Genomic DNA, 21,389 nt, shown 5'->3' with positions numbered 1-21,389 from the left:
CGCAATCATTAACATTAACTGAAATAGATAATTAGATAATTTTAGCCTACACCGTCCGTTATACATTAAACGCGCAGGCGAAAACGTATTCTGCGCTTGCTCACACGCATATGCGCAGTAGTCAAGTTCTTACGCGCTCGCGTAAAACGCCTGTGCGCATGCGCAGAAAGTTTTTAGCTTTGAGGTCCGGATTATAGATCATTCCGGATTATAGGTGTCCGAATTAACGACTTTTGACTGTACCTTGCAAATCAGCTAGTGGTCATAAGGTAGTGAAAAGTCATACAATTTTTTTCTGTTGCAATGCTTCAGGCAATTATATAATGAAACCATTGGTTATTAACAAATCAAAAACACCATGTTCATTTAAAGGAACAAATATAAATAACCTTCCCTTTTATTGGATGCCTAACAGGAAAGCACGGGTCACTGCCATAAGGTTCAATGAATGATTTCTTACCATGTTTGTCCCAGATGTCAAAAATTATTTAGGTAAAAAAGGATTGCCTTTTAAGACTCTTCTTTTAATAGATAATGCACCTGGTCATCTTCAAAATTTACAACACAAAAAAGTAGAAATAGTCTTTTTGCCCAAAAAATACAACTTCTTTATTACAGCCATTGAATCAAGTAATATTTTCTGGCTTTTACAACATTGTGTATATCAAACAAACCTTTAGGTATATTTTAGAAAAAATGGAGAATAATGAATCTTACTCTTATGGATGCTTGGAAGAAATTTACAATCTTAGATTGTGTTGGACTGTCATATACTCAGATTAAACAATCAATGCTCAACGCATGCTGGAAAGCAATACGTTGGATGTTGCTAAAGATGAGAATGATAGATTACCATTAGAGTGTGAATATTCTCAGATCACTAAATTGGCTCAAACTGTAGTAGGAGAAGGTTTTGAGGATTTAGCTCAAGCATATATTAAAGGAATAATGGTTGATGAAGAACTAAATGAGGATGAGTTAGTTAACATGATTCATGAAACAAATAAACATGATGAAGACCAATCTGAACCAGCTGCATTCACAGCTAAAGTCATCAGTGTAGGACTTGAATTGGGAAGAAAATTAGGTAATCATTTTTTACAATATGACACAAATGTCGAATGAAATCTCCGATTCCAAGGGGAGCTTAGTAAGTGTTTAAATCTATATACGGATGTTTAAAAAGATTTAGGGGGACAAAAAAACAACAGGCAATTGTTAATTATGGATTTCATCATGAAGTCTAGTCGATGTGAGATCTCCCCTAATTTATCATCTATTGAAGCAGAATCGTATCACGAATACTCAAGTGATGAAAGAGACATCATACCAATCAAGAAGAAAAAACTAATAATTCATGAAAGTGATGTCAGTCCAAAATCAACTCTAAATATGAGAATATTTGTAGAAATTTCCTGTTCTTTCAATTCGAGCCACAATTTTTCATAAATGCTACATACTTTCATTACATTATCAGGTTGCATACTTCTGATGTCTGTGTAATTTATTTAATTGATGATGTAATTTATTTAATTGATAACTAAATATACTCGATTATGTTTTCACAAGGCTTGCTAATGTTTTTTTAAATAACACGAAAATAATCATGCAATGCAATAAAAATAGAACATCATTTTCCTGCCTCAGAATATACTACTAATAACAGGTTGTTTAAAGAGCAAAATATACAAAATTTAAATTAAATAATTATTTCCTTTTACTCAGTTGAATATACATTTAATTCATAAACATGTATATGCAGATAAAATTAGCTATGTCAATAAAGTTCTGCAAAGAATAATGAACGTGATCCTATTAGTTAAGTGTTGCAACTTTATTTCATATGAAATATTTTCTATATAGTCATTCCTTAAAAGTAGTCTCTGAATAATTAAACCAATTAAATTTGTTTCTAAATGTACTTGGGTTAATTGATAAAAGCAAGGCTTTTTTTTTAAATGGCAAGCTGATTTTTAATTGATTTCATACTTAGATACATCATTATACATACATTAATAAAATAAATAAAATTCTAATTATGTTAGGGCAGTTTCCATTTTGCTGGTGTTTACTAAAGAAAATTTTACAGATAGCATTTTTAACAAAAACGCTGTTTATGATCATTTAAGATTTAAAAATAAATAAATAAATAAATAAAGAGAGAGAGAGATTATTTTGTAAGTATTCATCAAGAATATTTCTTCCAATTTATGTTTTCGAAGAAACGCCTTTATTACACCAAAGTAAAAAAAAATTATCCCTCTACCAAAACTTAAATCTGTATCGATTAAAAAAGAACAGTAATGCGTATTTAATAAGAACACAGGAATAAATTGTATTAAAACTCAAATCTATTTGTAAATTGTTCTTCTCTAAACTTATGCTTTGAACCTGAAATATTTTGAATGAAATAGTGCTTTTTTATTTATTTTAAGACTTGATCTATTTTAAATTTACCTAAAATACCTAAAATAATTATTTTAGCTTTTCAAGAGTTTCTTTTACATTGCTGAATTTGATGAAGGTGTACAAACGGTGCCAAATTCTTGGTTTTGGGCTGATATGGATAAATGACATATGTAATATGAAAAAATGAATCAAACTGAACAAAATGATTGCATCACATCAAGCCCCAGATTATTGAGAACTTTGGCAATTTCACCGGGTTCTCTAAATTTTTGCATCGACAAGTATGATATTTTCTATAATTATGTGTTCTTGTTGCTCATTTTTCTCACTGTATAATTTAGAAAGCTGAATAGAACATGGAAAATGCTGTTATGAATGACATCAGTACCAAAATATTTTTAAAATATAGTAACATCTCCATTTTTAGTACTTTTATCCATAAATTATTAGTACGAGTTGGTAGTTTGGTTTTTGAATCTTAACATTATTTTAATTACCAGACTAGTTGTTTAAAAATAGGAATGCATGTATTAAATTCAAAAATTAACAATCATATCAGGATATAATATATATTTGCTTTAACATTTAACTGCATTTTTTTTATACAAATTTGATGCTCTCAAAATCTATTCGGTCACCTTAATTTTGCAGTGGAAAAATAATGAAATAGTATAATCCTACAATTCGAAACCATAAAAATTCTATTTGATTTATTTATTGAATAAATTGTTGCAAAATATCTGAAATTTGCAGAATTTTATAAAATAATGTAGCCATGACTGTTAATTTAATTTTACATCAAATATTTCGATAATTATACATGAGCAAATAAATGCTGCTAGAACATTTAGATGTTTAATCTAACATTAAACGATTATTTAATTCATTCTTTTTGCTTTATGTTAAATTATTGTTTATGAGTGATAACGGAAATTTAAAATTTTCAGTGAAAAAGGCATAGAAAAGTTAAAGTTGGCTATGAAGTTTTCAGACATCGAAAAGTGCAGAATTTGGTGCGGAAACAACAACAACAACAACAACAACAAAAAAAAAAAAAAAAAAAAAAAAAAAAAAAAAAAAAAAAAAAAAACCAGCGATTTAAATTCTCCGATTCTTCAGATGAGTAAAAAACAGTAAAAAAGTACTATAGTAAAAAAGCTAGCAGAGCTGTGCTTGCCATTGCTACCAGAGTGCACACAAGGAAAATATTTTCAACCAGAATTTTCTGCATCTGTTTTAGCTAGTCCTCACTGCAAATCTGAGGACTAATACTCCAAAAGCAGGCTCATCAGAAAGACCCAATAAAGGTTTCGTACTGTTGCATTCCTGTACAGGTTCATGCAATTTGGAGTGATTAACGATGACACTTAATAAACACACAATGTATTTGCCAGTATTATTCAGGACATCTCCAAAAACATGTTTACAGTCGTCCAAAAACTGCGACAAGCACATTGAAACAATCAGCAACAGAGCCTTTAGGCTGTAACAGTGAAGACAGCTTCACAGCAAAGTGCTAGAGTACAGCTCCCGACTAGGTTCAGTCTTCTCAGAACTCGACGTACTGTCGAGATTCTCGACGCTACAACTCGCGATGCACTCCACAATAAGCACTAGAATACAGCTTCTGACTCAGTTCAATCGTTCTTGGAGCTCAACACACTCCAAGATAAGACTCGATGATGCACTAACTCGCGATACATTAAGAGACTCTCTCTACGCACTCCCCAATCAACTCAATACTAGACTGAAAATCAACTCAATAGACTCGAGATACTACTGCTACTCCGCATACAGGCAGGGTTTATATAGCTTTTAGCATGCATTCGAGAACATTCTAAGTCAAACCAGTAAGAACTCGTTCTAAATGGTTCTCCATCCGTCTACGGCATATTGCCAATTTCGCTGAAAGATGTTGCCAAATGGGTGATTTCTCGCCAAATCTAGCAAATCCTAAACCTGCTTTGTGGGAAATCTATCTTACCGCAGCTGGAAATTTTTTAACAGTAACTTTCTGAATTTGCCAATAGTCAATTTTTTAAAAGTGTTCTGTTTTCAGGTTTTTAGAATAATTATGTAATAAAGACACAATAACACGCCGAATAAATACTAATTCAGAAGTCAAACAACAAAAATCAGCGTTATATTTACAAAATTTTCACAGTGACTGTTTACTGTGAAAATTTTGTAAATATAACGCTGATTTTTGTTGTTTGACTTCTGAATTAAATATGTAATACCCTGACCTTTTCTCTTCCGCAGAACTTCAACATCTAATCTTAAAAAATTTAAATTCTTTATCAAGTAGATTACAAATATTGCAAGAAAAGGTGGAGTTGCTGAAAACTCCTAACTGTGCAATCAACCGAAAAATTCAGAATTAAATATATTCCAATTAAAAACTGAATTAGAACTTCAATTTTTAGAGAGAATGTTTCTCAACAACATAGCTCCTGTGGTATTGTAAAATAATATTTTACATTAATCCTAATAGTTTTTTTTTTTTTTAATTTTATTTTGTTTACTTTTTGCACACATTTTCATTTTATAAAGTAATTTCTGTTACGTTTTTGCTTAAATGAAATTTTCTATTTCAGTATTATCTTATTTTCTTTATATAAAAACTAACTGCAGAAAATGTACTAAAATACAAATATGGAACTCAAAGCAATGAAAACGTTATGATTTTATAAATAAGTTTCCATTACATTTGCATTTTATTTTGAGGAAAGTTAGATTTCTTGAGTGTTCTGTGAAGTTGAAATAATTTTCTTAAATGATAGAATAAGAAATCTTGTTGGTTATGCATTTATAGATTAAAGTCAATTTTTATTTATATATTTATTTATTTAGGTCAATGAATTGAAACATATTAATGTTAAAGGAGACTAACGTAAACATATTAATAGTAATCGTAACAAATATTTTGAAGTGATGTTGGACACGCTAGCCGAAGAGTACATTTGGGTAAGTGAAAAAAAAAGGGGGGCATTTAAATCCCTGAAGTTATCATAGGTTATTTTACATAAGTCAACATTTATAAATATATTTTTATGTACATCATCATTTACAAAATATCTTGATAACTTACATTACGTATAATATGAAATCTGCCAAATTAAGTCACACCCAGCACCCGTAGCTCTCAGCCTGAGTCAAATCTTAATTATTCAAAAAATCGAATAAAATAAGACCAGACTTCCATGAATAGTGCATAGTGCTACTAAATGCATATGTGACCATCCCAGAAGAAATAAAGCAGGTAGATATTAGCATCTGGAAAGATATCCCAATGCATGAAGGAAGAGTAATATATTTAGTGTATGAACCTGTTATGTCAAGAAGACTTTAAATGAATTAGAAGACAACATAAAATAGCAGTTTTATCTGATCGCAAATGTTTAAAATGTTATTTAAAATGTCTAACTTTTTTTTATTCTTAAAATGATGTTTAATCCTCATTTGTTCTGCTATTTAATTTTTATGATGTATTGTTACTTAGTTTGTTATCTATCCATTTGTCAGTAATTGAGCTGAATTAAGTAAAGCTTTGTTCTTTTACATTATATTTTACCGCTCGATCAGGCCGACTGCCGTACCAAAGCACTCGGGTTCGAATCTCGGAAAAGGTTCGGGGGTTGTAAACGCATAGTGTCTGTGCATCATGGGGGCACCCAAAATATGCTGCAAGCCGAAAAGTTCTTTCAAGAAGCTGATCGTAGGGAAAGAGAACTTGAAAATCCTTGGACTCGTCCTCCGTGTGATAGTTGCATCGCAAAAATGTTATGGTTTTTAATTAATTGACTTTCTGTTTAAATATGCAGTAATTATAATTGAAAATTCACAAGGAAATTTTCCATTTAATGTATTTTTTAGAGATAGTGCAAACTCATCTCCCTGCAACAATTGAAAAGAAAGGTGCTACTATAACAGTTAATCTCAAAAAGGTTGGTGGGTGGTAAATGTATAGTGTCTGTGCAGCATGGGGGCACCCAAAATATGCTGCAACAAAGTTGCTACTACACTCATGTCCATAAATTAAGGATAATTCGGAGTCACGCGGAAATCGAACTCTAAAATATACTAAAATATCACCTGTAACATCACAACACACATCTTCAAGAATCATATGCAAATTTTAGGAAGTAACCAGATGACACCGATGGTACTTCACAATGACGAGAATGTAAGAAAGTGATATATAATGAATACAGGCAAAGAAGTAAAATTGTTCGCAGGCACTTTATAAGCATTTCAGTGCAATAACCAAATAGTTCGCAGGGGCTTTATAAGCATTTCAGTGCAATAACCGACAAAGGACGCATTTGGATGATTTTTTACGTGGTAGAATTATCGGCCGTCTGGAATGTGGGCGTACCCAACTGGAAGTATCAGACAAACTTGGAATTGCCCAGAGTGTCATCTCCAGGCTTTGGCAACGATTCCCAGATGATGGTAATGTGAGTAGACGTTACAGCACAGGTCGCCCCAGAGTTACAGCGCCGAATAAGGACCGGTATTTGGCAGTTACTGCCAAAACAAACAGGTGGAGCACAGCCTGAGACCTGCCTCGTCAGCTCTCTTCAGCCACTGGTACGACAATTTCAAGGCAGACCGTGTACAGACGCTTAGGGCAGATTGGTTTATATGTTCGTAGACCTGTCAGATGCGTTCCACTTACTGCAACTCACTGTCGCCTGCGGTTAGCCTGGAGTAGAGAGCATGCACTGTGGACACCGCAACAGTGGGCTTGTGTGATGTTTTCCGACGAGTCCAGGTTTAGCTTGCAGTCTGATTCTCGCCGGACTTTCATATGGAGAGCTCCAGGTATTCGTTACCACCAAGAAAGCATCATTGAACGACACCGTTACAGTGGTGTAGGAGTGCTCGTTTGGGGTGGAATTATTCTGGGTTCCAGAACTGACCTTCATGTTCAAATTGGAATCATGACAAGCCATATCTATCGAGACGTCATTCTGGAACAACATGTACATTTGTTTCGGGGTGCCATGGGCACACAATTTGTTTATGGATGACAACGCCAATCCTCACCGTGCAAATATCGTAAGCGAATGCCTTCAATCGGAGGATATCACCCGTACAGACTGGCCAGCATTCTCACCAGACTTGAACCAGTAGAACACGTGTGGGACATGCTTGGCCGACGAGTTGCAGCCCGTCAACCTCCTTCTACATGTCTACCGGAACTTCGGAGTGCATTGCTTTTTGAGTGATGTAATATCCCCCAAGATCAGATCGATAATTTGATACTCAGATGCCTAGGCATTGTACGGACTGTATTGCATCGTCTGGGAGACATACAATGTATTAACAATCAAACCAACCATGTAATATTGGTTTTTTGTAAATAAGTTTTTTTTTTTTTTTTTTTTTTTTTTTTTTTTTGGTAATTTGCTCCAGGGAGAAAAAAAATCGCTAATTTTTTTAATAATATCAAACATATAGCATCTGTTTTTGCTCTTTACCTTTTGTTTAATAAATAAGCTTTACAAATAAGTCAAATTTGTTTTGCTTCTAACTTTTCCTTTGCCTGATTTTGCATTATCCTTAATTTATGGACATGAGTGTATAACAGCGAGTACTTTTGTGTACAGAAGCTGTCTTGAAAGCTTAGAATCTAAAATTTTAAGTTTGTATTTGTTTTTACTGAATTGTAAGTATTATAAATTCATATGTTTGGAAGCGTCCGAGTTTCAAAAATAATAAAAGTATAAATGATAAATAATAAAGCTTCAAAATAGTAAATCAAACAATCATCAAAATGTTTAGTACCTATTTAAAAATTTGGAGCTTTCTTTCAATTTTAAAGTAATTTAAAATTTAATAAATAGCTTTAAAACTCTTGCCAGTCACTGCTCATCTCAATGCATATAATAGCATTATAATTTTTTATAATAATAATGCATATTTTGTTTAATTTCATGAGGCTGAAGGAGACATTGTAAACTTATATTATGAATACGAGTCATATTTTGTAAAATTCGATGAAAGGCCATTCGAAAAACATGTATACATTGACAGAATTGCCGATGTAAATAAAATATGTTATTAACAATATTAACTTCTTATTAATTAAGAAAAGGCTGCATTAAATATATTAAAAGGATCTTTTAAAATTTTTGCAGGAAATGAATTTAAGTTTCTCTTAAGTGAATGGATATTTTTATATCTTTATTACCGTATTTGCAGGCGCATAAGGCACATCCCCCTTTTTTTATACACATTTCATTATAATGAATTTACAGTATTTTAAATATAAATACAAAGTAATACTTTATACCCACAATTCATCTGGGGAAGAGCTTTTAATTTTCTTCATCAAAACCTAAACACTCATCACCATAGCTAAATGAAAAGTCACTTGAAACCTCTCCTAAATCAGCATTCGAGTCCTCATACAACAGATTGTCCTCTGTACCATCCAGTGTATTAATAATGCCACACTTCATACATGATTTAACCTCTGCCTCTGTTTTCACAGCATCCCAAGATGCTTTGACCCATTCACAAACTTTCCAAATGTTAGGCCTTCCCCTTCTTCTTGATGGTGTAACCTCAAAATTTGAAGCCTGCATCCAGCTTGCATGCTTTGTTACAGCAATTTCAACATTGTTTTTGAACCATAATTTGCCAACAAACTTAAGAAACACCAAACAGTTGAAATTTCCCACACTTAAAAGTCGTTCGCAAAAATTGCAGTTTTCATGCCAGATGCACATTTACTAAGCTCTCCGTAACTGTAATATTCCCACACATCGCAAGGAAACAAGAAAAAAATCACATAACTCCAAAAAAAGAGGAAATTTCCAGAAATTAATGCAATCAAAAACTGAGTATCGACATACAAGATGCACCTCCTTTTTTTTTCCGACTTATTTTCAAAGAAAAAAAGTGCGTCTTATACACTAGAAAATTTGCTATTTAAAACTTTCTTACATTTATTGGAAAACAAATTGTTTTATATGCTTAATTTCATTCACATAACTATGCTCACTGTAGTTATTGGCTATACTAAATATTTGAATGAAGAAATGTAAGTTTTATTTGCACAAAAACTATTAGCATATGTTTTATAGCAATACACGCAAGTACACAAAAGTGATACACAAAAACTATGAGCATATAGTTTTATAGCAATTTATGAGAGCAAAGTTTTACATAAAAATGTAAATTAATCATAAACGCATCTGTTATATAATTTCAATACAATGAGATATAACAATAATCACTGAGGAAATCTGATATGATTGTGATGACTATATTCAATAATTAAAAAATTCCAAAGATTCCAGTAAGATTTTAATAACTGGAAGAGTAACTTCTTACTGGATCAATAAAACGCTTTTCTGCTGTTATCAGTTTTACTGGAGGAGATGTCTGAAATACTGCTATTGCGACATTATACTGATTAAACTAATGTAACACTGTGCGACACCCACACAGATCTTTAAAGCAGCAATTCTCAACAGGTGGTACACAAGATAAAAAATAGGTGGTAGGCAAAGAAACAAAGTTCAAAAATTCTATGAAGAAAAAAAGAACAATTGTTAGAAAATTCCTGTGATTGCACTTCCACTGAAGATTTCATAAATAACAACTTTTGGCTACACCGAAAAAAAGAATTTAAAGGCATTTCAAATAAAGCTAAATTTTTATTGCCTTTTCGCACAACCTATTTGTGTGAACAAGGATTTTCTTCCATGTTTTATTTGAAAAATAAATACAGAATAAAATTAAAAGTGGATCACACTTAAAGCTAAGTGAAATAAGGCCAGACAAAGAAATTGATCTCTCTTAAACAGGCCCAAATTTTACACTAAATTTAAGTATATAACTTAAATTTTGATAATTAAAATGGTAACCAATTCTTAATTAATATTTTTTATGTGTGCCTATTTAATACAGATAGCCAATAGCTTGTGCAAATGGCAAAACATTTATTTTTTCTATTTATATTGAGAAACTGAATAAGTATTATAAAATGTACAATAATTATACTGGTTGTACTAAGGTTTTTAAATTTTTGTTTAGATGGTATGTGTTAGTCAAAAGGTTGAGAACCGCTGCTTTAAAGCAATTAAATTTATGTCACTTTGTGAAGTTATACAAAAGTCGCAGTGTGACATTAACATCATTATCGCAGCATGACTTTACTACCATACTCAAAGACAAAGAAGCAACAATAACAAAAAAAAGAAGCCAAGAGAAAAAATTGGTATCTTACCTCTCAGCCTCCACATCCACAGGGCTTGTTTGCTCACATCCTCTTCTTGGGCGCTTCGCATTCCTATAATAAACAAAAATAGGTACAATTTTATTACCGAGACCATAATAAACCACAGTGACAGTACATGCATAAAAGCACCAAACTTGGCACACACATCCATTTAAATCATAAATTGACATCACATAAATTTAGATACTTCTAAATGCAAGTGAATTATGACTGCACATAAATTTAGATAGCTCTAAATTTTAATTTACCACTGAAATACTGGTATACTTTTTAAACTTTTTAAAAGTGCATCGAATCTATCTATTTAGAAATTGCCAGAGATGAAAAATTTGCAATAAAATTTTGACAAAGAAAAGGCATCATTCATGATTGTGTGTGATTATGACAAAGCCTCAAGGGCTATCTGCCTGTGCCTTTGTGGAGCACTTTCTAAGGGAAACTGGCTTGTATACACGTTACACATGGGGAAAACCACGAAAACGCCCAGCCCGTTCCTGGGATTCGAACCTCGGACCGACTACCAGCGTTCGGTGACTCCACCGCTCGGCCGCTGGTGGGCCTCATTCGTGATAGAAAATTAGGCTTAAACTATAGTCCAAGAACCATGAAATGAAACCATTTCATCGATAACTCAACAACTAAATGGCACCTTTAATCTTCTAGGTGTATCTACGGATTATTTCGTATTGAAAGATGGCTTTCCAAATCACGACACGCAGAATATTCTTGTCAGATTTTGATAAATACGAAATGGTTTCGAATGAATGCGGCAACTGGCAGTAGGGAAATAGCAATCAATAAAGAAAGATGTTACAGCGCGAGGTTCATAAATAAAAACCTCGTATCCAGCCACACTATCTGCCGACCTGTAGGCGATTTTCGTGCCGAAACTGAAAAATACTAAGAAGCCTTCGACCGAAAGCTTTGTGTATGCAAAAAGTTTGTGAAACAAAATTTCTTCTATAAAATAAAATGCAATTTGCACTGAACCCATGAATTACTTTTAAAGAAATTAATATCACCTAATTTACAAATAATTTCTTTTAGCATGGAATAAATACTTAAACAGGTATCTTACAATTACATGAAATAACGTAATCTTTAAAGGCATTGATGTATACAATATAAATATTTGCTTGTTATTTTATGAAATAACAGTGTCTGGGAAGCCCACTCAAATATCCTGTAGAATTTTAACAAATTATTTTATAGGATACAAATATGCATCTGTTTTTTTATGAAATATGTGAAATTCATGCAAATAAAATTAAGGATTATGAAATTTATTTTAATATAAATAACTCTGCAAAAAGAAATATTCAGGAGACTTTATTCCCCTTATTTTCCTATTATTGTCATCATAAAAAAATAATAGCATTTATCTTAAAGATAATTAGCTTATTTAAAAAATACAATCTGTAAGCACTTTCTTTAACTCGATATAAGATCCATTTATTTTAAATACTTTTCTAAAACTTTTTATAAAAAATAAGAAAATAATGTAAGCACAAACCTTGTGGTTGAAAAGTTATGCAAACCTTGGGTTCAGTACCCCTCAAATAAATAATGAAAACAATCTCAGATTTTATAGGATAAAAATTAGGTCCAAACGGGCAATTTTTTTCATTTACAGACAATCATTAGATGTTTGGGCTAATGCTACTTTGGACTAAAAGTATTTAAAAGCTACAATTTCAGACAGACTGTCTTCCACACTTAAAATACAAATGTTTTATTAATTACACTGCTTGCCTTAAAAATATGTTTCTTAATCAAAAATTTGCTAAATTTTTATAAAACATAAACTAATACTTATAAAAGAGCCTGAGGCAATTTGTTACAATTAATTAAATTGTTCAACGTTGTTTAATTAATTGTTTAGGCGGTCAGAGCCGGAACAGCTAATGAAGTTTATGAGACTGTGATATTACTTTCGGTTTTGTGAAATGAAGAATTACATAGGATACTTTCAGATTGAAGTTCTGTAGAAACAAAAAAGTAAGTACCATCCCTCTTTCTGAAGCTCTTTATTTGTTTATTGACTTTTGGTAATTAAAAGGTCACTAAAGGAGATATCAGCGAAAAAACATACATTGAAAACAAAGTTAAAACAAAACGTTGCCGACAAAAATATCCAAAGAAGTGATTTGGAAGTGCTGAAGAATAAGTTTAAAGTGTTCGAGACAAAGATAAATTCCAATTTCGATTCTTTGCTCGGGTTATGTATTGAAGAAAGTGCAGTCAAAAGTCTTTAATCCGGACATCCATAATCCGGAATGATCTATAATCCGGACCTCAAAGCTACAAATTTTCCGCGCATGCGTTTACGCATATGCATAATACGTTTACGCATGCGCGTTTAATGTATAACGGACGGTATAAGCTAAGCTAAAATAATCTATTTCAGTTAATGTTGCAGATTGTGTTGTTCCTTAATCTTCTAATTGGATACGGCTTATTATTTTCTTTTAGACTATTAGAGCAATTTAATAAAAGTAAGTTGGAACTTTCGATTATGTCAAACACAATTTCCGATACTGGAGATGATGGTAATGTGAGTAGACGTTACAGCACAGGTCGCCGCAGAGTTACACCGCCGAATAAGGACCGGTATTTGGCAGTTACTGCCAAAACAAACAGGTGGAGCACAGCCCGAGACCTGCCTCGTCAGCTCTCTTCAGCCACTGGTACGACAATTTCAAGGCAGACCGTGTACAGACGCTTAGGGCAGATTGGTTTATATGTTCGTAGACCTGTCAGATGCGTTCCACTTACTGCAACTCACTGTCGCCTGCGGTTAGCCTGGAGTAGAGAGCATGCACTGTGGACACCGCAACAGTGGGCTTGTGTGATGTTTTCCGACGAGTCCAGGTTTAGCTTGCAGTCTGATTCTCGCCGGACTTTCATATGGAGAGCTCCAGGTATTCGTTACCACCAAGAAAGCATCATTGAACGACACCGTTACAGTGGTGTAGGAGTGCTCGTTTGGGGTGGAATTATTCTGGGTTCCAGAACTGACCTTCATGTTCAAATTGGAATCATGACAAGCCATATCTATCGAGACGTCATTCTGGAACAACATGTACATTTGTTTCGGGGTGCCATGGGCACACAATTTGTTTATGGATGACAACGCCAATCCTCACCGTGCAAATATCGTAAGCGAATGCCTTCAATCGGAGGATATCACCCGTACAGACTGGCCAGCATTCTCACCAGACTTGAACCAGTAGAACACGTGTGGGACATGCTTGGCCGACGAGTTGCAGCCCGTCAACCTCCTTCTACATGTCTACCGGAACTTCGGAGTGCATTGCTTTTTGAGTGATGTAATATCCCCCAAGATCAGATCGATAATTTGATACTCAGATGCCTAGGCATTGTACGGACTGTATTGCATCGTCTGGGAGACATACAATGTATTAACAATCAAACCAACCATGTAATATTGGTTTTTTGTAAATAAGTTTTTTTTTTTTTTTTTTTTTGGTAATTTGCTCCAGGGAGAAAAAAAATCGCTAATTTTTTTAATAATATCAAACATATAGCATCTGTTTTTGCTCTTTACCTTTTGTTTAATAAATAAGCTTTACAAATAAGTCAAATTTGTTTTGCTTCTAACTTTTCCTTTGCCTGATTTTGCATTATCCTTAATTTATGGACATGAGTGTATAACAGCGAGTACTTTTGTGTACAGAAGCTGTCTTGAAAGCTTAGAATCTAAAATTTTAAGTTTGTATTTGTTTTTACTGAATTGTAAGTATTATAAATTCATATGTTTGGAAGCGTCCGAGTTTCAAAAATAATAAAAGTATAAATGATAAATAATAAAGCTTCAAAATAGTAAATCAAACAATCATCAAAATGTTTAGTACCTATTTAAAAATTTGGAGCTTTCTTTCAATTTTAAAGTAATTTAAAATTTAATAAATAGCTTTAAAACTCTTGCCAGTCACTGCTCATCTCAATGCATATAATAGCATTATAATTTTTTATAATAATAATGCATATTTTGTTTAATTTCATGAGGCTGAAGGAGACATTGTAAACTTATATTATGAATACGAGTCATATTTTGTAAAATTCGATGAAAGGCCATTCGAAAAACATGTATACATTGACAGAATTGCCGATGTAAATAAAATATGTTATTAACAATATTAACTTCTTATTAATTAAGAAAAGGCTGCATTAAATATATTAAAAGGATCTTTTAAAATTTTTGCAGGAAATGAATTTAAGTTTCTCTTAAGTGAATGGATATTTTTATATCTTTATTACCGTATTTGCAGGCGCATAAGGCACATCCCCCTTTTTTTATACACATTTCATTATAATGAATTTACAGTATTTTAAATATAAATACAAAGTAATACTTTATACCCACAATTCATCTGGGGAAGAGCTTTTAATTTTCTTCATCAAAACCTAAACACTCATCACCATAGCTAAATGAAAAGTCACTTGAAACCTCTCCTAAATCAGCATTCGAGTCCTCATACAACAGATTGTCCTCTGTACCATCCAGTGTATTAATAATGCCACACTTCATACATGATTTAACCTCTGCCTCTGTTTTCACAGCATCCCAAGATGCTTTGACCCATTCACAAACTTTCCAAATGTTAGGCCTTCCCCTTCTTCTTGATGGTGTAACCTCAAAATTTGAAGCCTGCATCCAGCTTGCATGCTTTGTTACAGCAATTTCAACATTGTTTTTGAACCATAATTTGCCAACAAACTTAAGAAACACCAAACAGTTGAAATTTCCCACACTTAAAAGTCGTTCGCAAAAATTGCAGTTTTCATGCCAGATGCACATTTACTAAGCTCTCCGTAACTGTAATATTCCCACACATCGCAAGGAAACAAGAAAAAAATCACATAACTCCAAAAAAAGAGGAAATTTCCAGAAATTAATGCAATCAAAAACTGAGTATCGACATACAAGATGCACCTCCTTTTTTTTTCCGACTTATTTTCAAAGAAAAAAAGTGCGTCTTATACACTAGAAAATTTGCTATTTAAAACTTTCTTACATTTATTGGAAAACAAATTGTTTTATATGCTTAATTTCATTCACATAACTATGCTCACTGTAGTTATTGGCTATACTAAATATTTGAATGAAGAAATGTAAGTTTTATTTGCACAAAAACTATTAGCATATGTTTTATAGCAATACACGCAAGTACACAAAAGTGATACACAAAAACTATGAGCATATAGTTTTATAGCAATTTATGAGAGCAAAGTTTTACATAAAAATGTAAATTAATCATAAACGCATCTGTTATATAATTTCAATACAATGAGATATAACAATAATCACTGAGGAAATCTGATATGATTGTGATGACTATATTCAATAATTAAAAAATTCCAAAGATTCCAGTAAGATTTTAATAACTGGAAGAGTAACTTCTTACTGGATCAATAAAACGCTTTTCTGCTGTTATCAGTTTTACTGGAGGAGATGTCTGAAATACTGCTATTGCGACATTATACTGATTAAACTAATGTAACACTGTGCGACACCCACACAGATCTTTAAAGCAGCAATTCTCAACAGGTGGTACACAAGATAAAAAATAGGTGGTAGGCAAAGAAACAAAGTTCAAAAATTCTATGAAGAAAAAAAGAACAATTGTTAGAAAATTCCTGTGATTGCACTTCCACTGAAGATTTCATAAATAACAACTTTTGGCTACACCGAAAAAAAGAATTTAAAGGCATTTCAAATAAAGCTAAATTTTTATTGCCTTTTCGCACAACCTATTTGTGTGAACAAGGATTTTCTTCCATGTTTTATTTGAAAAATAAATACAGAATAAAATTAAAAGTGGATCACACTTAAAGCTAAGTGAAATAAGGCCAGACAAAGAAATTGATCTCTCTTAAACAGGCCCAAATTTTACACTAAATTTAAGTATATAACTTAAATTTTGATAATTAAAATGGTAACCAATTCTTAATTAATATTTTTTATGTGTGCCTATTTAATACAGATAGCCAATAGCTTGTGCAAATGGCAAAACATTTATTTTTTCTATTTATATTGAGAAACTGAATAAGTATTATAAAATGTACAATAATTATACTGGTTGTACTAAGGTTTTTAAATTTTTGTTTAGATGGTATGTGTTAGTCAAAAGGTTGAGAACCGCTGCTTTAAAGCAATTAAATTTATGTCACTTTGTGAAGTTATACAAAAGTCGCAGTGTGACATTAACATCATTATCGCAGCATGACTTTACTACCATACTCAAAGACAAAGAAGCAACAATAACAAAAAAAAGAAGCCAAGAGAAAAAATTGGTATCTTACCTCTCAGCCTCCACATCCACAGGGCTTGTTTGCTCACATCCTCTTCTTGGGCGCTTCGCATTCCTATAATAAACAAAAATAGGTACAATTTTATTACCGAGACCATAATAAACCACAGTGACAGTACATGCATAAAAGCACCAAACTTGGCACACACATCCATTTAAATCATAAATTGACATCACATAAATTTAGATACTTCTAAATGCAAGTGAATTATGACTGCACATAAATTTAGATAGCTCTAAATTTTAATTTACCACTGAAATACTGGTATACTTTTTAAACTTTTTAAAAGTGCATCGAATCTATCTATTTAGAAATTGCCAGAGATGAAAAATTTGCAATAAAATTTTGACAAAGAAAAGGCATCATTCATGATTGTGTGTGATTATGACAAAGCCTCAAGGGCTATCTGCCTGTGCCTTTGTGGAGCACTTTCTAAGGGAAACTGGCTTGTATACATGTTACACATGGGGAAAACCACGAAAACGCCCAGCCCGTTCCTGGGATTCGAACCTCGGACCGACTACCAGCGTTCGGTGACTCCACCGCTCGGCCGCTGGTGGGCCTCATTCGTGATAGAAAATTAGGCTTAAACTATAGTCCAAGAACCATGAAATGAAACCATTTCATCGATAACTCAACAACTAAATGGCACCTTTAATCTTCTAGGTGTATCTACGGATTATTTCGTATTGAAAGATGGCTTTCCAAATCACGACACGCAGAATATTCTTGTCAGATTTTGATAAATACGAAATGGTTTCGAATGAATGCGGCAACTGGCAGTAGGGAAATAGCAATCAATAAAGAAAGATGTTACAGTGCGAGGTTCATAAATAAAAACCTCGTATCCAGCCACACTATCTGCCGACCTGTAGGCGATTTTCGTGCCGAAACCGAAAAATACTAAGAAGCCTTCGACCGAAAGCTTTGTGTATGCAAAAAGTTTGTGAAACAAAATTTCTTCTATAAAATAAAATGCAATTTGCACTGAACCCATGAATTACTTTTAAAGAAATTAATATCACCTAATTTACAAATAATTTCTTTTAGCATGGAATAAATACTTAAACAGGTATCTTACAATTACATGAAATAACGTAATCTTTAAAGGCATTGATGTATACAATATAAATATTTGCTTGTTATTTTATGAAATAACAGTGTCTGGGAAGCCCACTCAAATATCCTGTAGAATTTTAACAAATTATTTTATAGGATACAAATATGCATCTGTTTTTTTATGAAATATGTGAAATTCATGCAAATAAAATTAAGGATTATGAAATTTATTTTAATATAAATAACTCTGCAAAAAGAAATATTCAGGAGACTTTATTCCCCTTATTTTCCTATTATTGTCATCATAAAAAAATAATAGCATTTATCTTAAAGATAATTAGCTTATTTAAAAAATACAATCTGTAAGCACTTTCTTTAACTCGATATAAGATCCATTTATTTTAAATACTTTTCTAAAACTTTTTATAAAAAATAAGAAAATAATGTAAGCACAAACCTTGTGGTTGAAAAGTTATGCAAACCTTGGGTTCAGTACCCCTCAAATAAATAATGAAAACAATCTCAGATTTTATAGGATAAAAATTAGGTCCAAACGGGCAATTTTTTTCATTTACAGACAATCATTAGATGTTTGGGCTAATGCTACTTTGGACTAAAAGTATTTAAAAGCTACAATTTCAGACAGACTGTCTTGCACACTTAAAATACAAATGTTTTATTAATTACACTGCTTGCCTTAAAAATATGTTTCTTAATCAAAAATTTGCTAAATTTTTATAAAACATAAACTAATACTTATAAAAGAGCCTGAGGCAATTTGTTACAATTAATTAAATTGTTCAACGTTGTTTAATTAATTGTTTAGGCGGTCAGAGCCGGAACAGCTAATGAAGTTTATGAGACTGTGATATTACTTTCGGTTTTGTGAAATGAAGAATTACATAGGATACTTTCAGATTGAAGTTCTGTAGAAACAAAAAAGTAAGTACCATCCCTCTTTCTGAAGCTCTTTATTTGTTTATTGACTTTTGGTAATTAAAAGGTCACTAAAGGAGATATCAGCGAAAAAACATACATTGAAAACAAAGTTAAAACAAAACGTTGCCGACAAAAATATCCAAAGAAGTGATTTGGAAGTGCTGAAGAATAAGTTTAAAGTGTTCGAGACAAAGATAAATTCCAATTTCGATTCTTTGCTCGGGTTATGTATTGAAGAAAGTGCAGTCAAAAGTCTTTAATCCGGACATCCATAATCCGGAATGATCTATAATCCGGACCTCAAAGCTACAAATTTTCCGCGCATGCGTTTACGCATATGCATAATACGTTTACGCATGCGCGTTTAATGTATAACGGACGGTATAAGCTAAGCTAAAATAATCTATTTCAGTTAATGTTGCAGATTGTGTTGTTCCTTAATCTTCTAATTGGATACGGCTTATTATTTTCTTTTAGACTATTAGAGCAATTTAATAAAAGTAAGTTGGAACTTTCGATTATGTCAAACACAATTTCCGATACTGGAGCTGCAAAGAATCTACAAAGGGAAAGCATGTTTCGATGTCCATCAAACAAAAAGTGGAATTGCTGCAAAAAATGGATAAAGGCATATCCTTTGTTTCTCTAACCATTCCAAAATCTGTTTATCAATTTCAAGCTGCTCTGCGGGGGGGGGGGACGTCACGGCGTGCAATGAACTGGAAATTGATCTCTCAGCACTATCCTCATCTTCATGGCAGATGTTTTTATTTTAATCGGCTTATAATTCCTTATTAAATGTAGTATTTCATCTCGATTTGCTCCCTCTTTGATATGATTTAAATCAAATTCCTCGTCATTATAAATATCACGAATACACATCAAATAGTTTTCTGGTTGCAATTTTCTAATTTCTATGCATAATGTATGCTTTACGCATGCGCGGGTTGAAAGAAATGTTTAATAAAGTAAACAAATAAATATTAAGATTTTTTTGTAAATTTTGATACCCTTTAGATCATAATTGCTCTTTATTTCATAAATTACGGTTTTATATTTTTAATTTTATAATTTATGCATGCCATTTTACCAGATTTAAACTGATGATCTATAATCCGGGAAAACCGATAATCTGGAATCGCTGAAGTCCTGACAAGTCCGGATTAAAGACTTTTGATTGTATTGATGCTTATGTAAAAGAGAAAGAAGAGATTGACGATATTGTCTTAGATGTAGAAGTCGAATTAAATCGTAAATTAGCTAAGCTTTCCAAAGAAATTGAATAGGAACCTTTGGTTTTCACGAATGCTTAGGTCAATGTTAAATTATCCAAAATTATTTTGCCAACGTTTTCGGGTAACTTACACGAGTAGCTTTCACTTAAAGATATTTTTTAGCCAGTGTTGATTCAAATCCTAATTTAACAGATGTGGTCAAATTACAGTACTTAAAATCTGAGCTAAGAGGAGATGCTAATCGTATTGTTCAGTCAATATCCATAGTTGACTCTAATTATAAATTAGCCTTTTCATTACTAGAAGAAAGGTTCTCTAATCACCACGAACAAGTGTATGTTCATCTGAAACGATTTATGAATATGCATCCTACGCAAAATGAGTCTGCGTCAGCAACATTAAATGTAATTGACATTTAGAGACTCTTTCACTGAACTGTGTTATCTTCAGTACAGTGGCTTTGTTTTGTATTAGCTGAGAAATACTTGGCGACAGAGCAGAATCTTGTCTAATAGCGCATGCGCCACTAGAATCGCCGCTGAAATATATTTTCGATAAACTTGATTCTTGTTGTACACATTCGGAGTTGCGAATCATATGTTACTCTGTAAGAAAGAAAGCTAGCGCTAGACTGTCGCCATGGAAAATAAATGTATTGAAAGTAAAAGTGTTATTTTCTGTAATGTGTGTGTGGTGTTATTTTATTGCGATATATAGCTATTGACGAGAAATAGAATAATTCAATTCACCAAACACACTTGAATTGAATTATTCTATTTCTCATGAATAGCTATATATCACAATAAAATAACACCACACACATTACAGAAAATAACACTTTTACTTTCAATACATTTATTTACCATAGTGACACTCTGGCACTACGTTTCTTTCTTACAGCGTAACATACGAATCGCAACTCCGAATGTACGTTTTTCTGCTCATATCTCCTTTAGTGACATTTTAATAAGCAAAAGTCAATAAACAAATAAAGAGCTTCAGAAAGGGGGAGGGTACTTAAACTTTTGTTTCTACAGAACTTCAATCTGAAAGTATCCTAGTAATCCTTCGTTTCACAAAACCAAAAGTAATATCACAGTCTCATAACCTTCATTAGCTGTTCCGGCTCTGACTTACTGAGTTGGATCTTTTAA

At 32.5% G+C, this 21,389-nt stretch overlaps 1 long non-coding RNA gene across 9 annotated transcripts in view; it reads left to right on the top strand.

Annotated features, from left to right (window-relative positions):
• Window positions 1–21,389, top strand: part of LOC146995549 (uncharacterized) — a 101,717-nt gene that overhangs the window by 18,908 nt on the left and 61,420 nt on the right. For 2 of the 9 annotated variants that reach the window (XR_015043137.1, XR_015043139.1), the window contains exon 3: window positions 2,485–2,690. The exons of 3 other annotated variants lie outside the window; for them this stretch is intronic. This is a non-coding gene — a long non-coding RNA (uncharacterized LOC146995549). Of the gene's footprint in view, window positions 1–2,484; window positions 2,691–5,262; window positions 5,278–5,994; window positions 6,218–11,329; window positions 11,562–21,389 lie in introns of those variants that run through there. 4 more of the 9 variants (XR_015043140.1, XR_015043142.1, XR_015043141.1 and 1 more) reach the window with 4 other exon arrangements.

Source organism: Stegodyphus dumicola, chromosome 9 (assembly GCF_044657685.1).
Source record: "Stegodyphus dumicola isolate Sdum_Otavi_A_Nest chromosome 9, ASM4465768v1".
NCBI classification, from domain to species: domain Eukaryota; kingdom Metazoa; phylum Arthropoda; class Arachnida; order Araneae; family Eresidae; genus Stegodyphus; species Stegodyphus dumicola.
Note: the sequence above shows the minus strand (reverse complement) of the source record. Positions and strands in the feature narration are given on the sequence as shown.